This window comes from Amborella trichopoda, chromosome 3 (genome assembly GCF_054954075.1).
Source record: "Amborella trichopoda isolate Santa Cruz 75 chromosome 3, AtrichopodaSantaCruz75HAP2 v2.0, whole genome shotgun sequence".
Lineage (NCBI taxonomy): Eukaryota > Viridiplantae > Streptophyta > Magnoliopsida > Amborellales > Amborellaceae > Amborella > Amborella trichopoda.
In genome coordinates this window covers 13,084,342-13,088,132 of record NC_142338.1, presented here as the reverse complement: position 1 = coordinate 13,088,132, position 3,791 = coordinate 13,084,342, and positions in this window count along the sequence as shown.

Here is a 3,791-nt window from a genome sequence, read left to right as displayed (position 1 = left end):
GGCACCGCGGGGTGTGGGGGGATCATTAAAAATGACACATGTGGCTTCGTGGTGGCCTTTGTTGTCCATCTTGGTACCAACTCCAATAATGTCGTTGAGTTCTATGCCTTGGATCGAAGCATCTCCTTGGCGTATGAGATGAATTGCCCCCCTCTTATCATTGAGAGTGACTCCAAGCTGCTAGTTGACTCACTTACCTATCACAGCTCTCCCCATGGAGGTTGTGCATCCTCTTGTCCAACTGTAGGGCAAAGCTCTCCTCCTTCGCAGATAACCAATGGTAGATATTGCATGTATTTCGGGAAGTGAATTTGACTGCTGGTTGCTTGGCTAAACAGATTGCATTCATGGCTCAAGCCACAATTTGTTAGGCTTGTCCCCCTGATTTTGTCACTCCTTTCATTTCATGGGACAATGCCAATGTCCCCCTTGAAAGGCTTGTTTAATTTCTTGTACTTGTTCTCCTATGCAATGTAACATTTTTCTTGTGGTCATTAATAAAACAAAATAGGTAGGGGCTCATCATCCCCACTGATTTACCCAAAAAAAAAAAAAAGGACAAGGACACAGATACAGATATGAGAAATAGAATGTCAAATGTAGGGGTTAGGTCAGGTAAGGCCGGATTCAGACCCGGACCCAACTAAAAAGTTAAAGTGTGTGTGTGTGTATATTGGGACCTGAATAGTGTTCGGGTCCAAGATTTGGACCCAAACCCGATAGTTCAGGATTTGGACCCGGACCCGACCAGCTGGGTTCAATTTTTAGACCCATACCCAATCCTGGATTGGGTATATCCCACAGGTCCCAATCCATTGCCACCCCACTCAATTGGTTTTTTCCTAAATCCGGGACAGAATACTACTTACAGGTGTCGTATCCAAAAACATGTAGAGAAGGCAAACCACTTTAAGCACATTTCAAGCCCCCAAAATACATAAGCAAATTATTTTCCCCTGAAATTTCAGATGCCTTTAATCAACCTTAAGATGACATCCAAAAAGGAAAAAAAAACACAAAGATTTCCAGCTCAAATATTGCTCCAATTTAGTTTCCCCTCAAAAGCTGGCTCCAAACTGTCCATTAGAGAGATGATCAGATCTAGGGTTTTAAGAGCTTGGAAGTGTCTCTATTTTTTATTTAATTTTTTTTTTTTTTTTAGTTGCTCACAAAGTGGATCAAAGATGATATGTCAATTTTCTTTCTATGTTTGGTAAGATGATAATAAAAGAAATAAACTTGCAATAATTTTTCTTGGGGGCTTGATCTTGTGTTTATGGACATCGATGCCTCTAACTCTTTTATGTCAAAAGGAATTACATATTATCGATGAGCTAAACTCTAGTGCATTAGTTGCCGACCTTGAAACCCCAAAAAATGGAAATTATGAGACACGAATTCGGTTGAACCTAAATTTTGCATGTACATGCTCTTGAACTTGGCAAACATCTCACGATATATATATATATATATATATATATATATATATATATATATATATATATATATATATATATATATATATATATATATATATATATATATATATATATATATATATATATATATATATATATATATATATATATTGGTTTAAGAATGGTGATGACCTGAAACTTTCCCTTAACCCATCCCATGCTCGAGTAAAAGGGCATGGTTGTGTTAGATAGGCAGTCAATATAAAATTTTACCAAAACTCATCATGAATTATAAACTTATAGTATTTGTTTATGTTAGGGTGTTCCCCAAAAACAACGCACTGCACCGGAACCTGAGTATAGTGCAAAATGAGGAAGGGGTAGCTAGGGCGTTCCTTAGAAGCGACATGTTGTACCGGACCCTGGGTACAGTGAGAAATGAGTAAGGGTTCTCTAGGGCGTTGCCCAGAAGCGACGCGCCACAGCGCCGCCCGATTGCTACGAAAAATAGGCAAGGGTTCTAGCGACATCATGGACGAGCATGGGTCAAAAAACTACTCCAGAATAATAGGATTCGCTTAGCCACATGGAACGTAGGAACACTTACATGTAAGAGTATGGAGTTAGTAGATACAATGAGACGAATGAGAGTAAACATAGCTTGTCTACATGAAACTAAATGGAAAGGTTTAATGCTAAGGAAATAGATGAGTATAAACTATAGTATATATGAAAGGATAATAATAGAAATGGCGTAGGCATAATAGTAGATAAATATTTAAAAGATAAAGTAGTTAATGTCAAAAAATAGATGATAGGCCTTTATTAATTAAACTTGTATTAAGAGAAGAGATAGTTAACGTAATTAGCACTTATGCACCACAATTAGGATTAGATGATAGAATTAAGAGACAATTTTGGGATGACATAGGTGGAATAGTCCAAGACATACCAAATTGAGCTATGACCTTTTTAAGAAGGGACTTAAATGGTCATGTAGGGAAAGATAGTAGAGGATATGAAATGGTACATGGGGGATATGGGTTTGGGAAAAGAAATGAGATGGGTGAGATTATTCTAGATTTTGCTATGACTCGTGATCTAGCAATAACAAACACTTACTTTAAAAAGCGATATGGTTATTTAATAACTTATAAAAGCGAAGCACATAAAAGTCACATAAACCTATTCCTATTTAAGAAGGTAAATGGACCACCATGTAAAGACTGCAAGGTTATCCTAAGAGAGAGTTTGACTACTCAACATAGGCTCATGGCCATGGATGTCTGCATAAAGAACATGGAGGAGAAGGGCTGAAAGTAATGGGTATCCAAAAACTAGGTGGTGGAATTTAAAAAATGAGAAAATAGACTTATTTAGGGATAAATTAGCTAAAAAAAGAAAATGAAACTCTGAACATGATGTCAATGTAATATAGAATGAGATGGCTGAATGTATCAAGAAAGTAGCAAAAGAAGTTTTAAGAGAATCTAAAGGAAAAAGAAACTTCGATAAGGAAACTTGGTGGCAGACTGATGAGGTTCTGAAGGCCATTAGCGAAAAATGATCATGTTATAAAAACTTTACAGTGCAATAGAAATGATCCAAACTTAAAAATTGTAAGCAAAATGCTAAACAATAGTAAGTAAAGCTAAATTTAAGGCATATGATAATCTATACAATAAATTGGGAACAAAAGAATGTGAAAAGATATATTCAAATTAGCAAAAATAAGAGAGAGAAAGTGTATGAATCTAAACCATATTAAATATATGAAGAGTGAGAATCAAAGGGTGGTGAAGGATGAGGAGGTCAACAAAAGGTAGATAGTCTATTTTAAAAAATTATTAAATGATAAACGCAATGGGAACTAGTGGTAAAAGGGAATGTTGGTACAAGTGACGGTGGAGGTCATAAATACATTCGTAGGATTAGGATGTCAGAAGTGAAAGAAGTTTTGAAGAGGATGAAGATAGGAAGGCTTTAGGACCAGATGGTACCCCGATAGAGGTTTGGAAGTGCATGAGGCAAACTGGCATTAACTGGTTGACGAAGTTGTTCAACAAGGTTTTGAGAACAAAAAAAATGTCAGACGAATAGAGGAAAAGTATTGTGGTACCTATCTACAATAACAAATGAGACATACATAATTGTGCAAACTATTGAGGGATCAAGCTTATGACCCATACTATGAAGATCTAAGAGAGAGTCATTAAGGTATGAAACGAGTGTATCTGAAACCCAATTTAGTTTTATGTCATAAATATCAACAACTGAGGCTATTTTCCTACTTAGGCAACTGATTGAGAAGTTTAAGGCGAAGGGAAAATATCTCTACATAATCTTTATTAATCTAGAAAAAGCTTATGATAG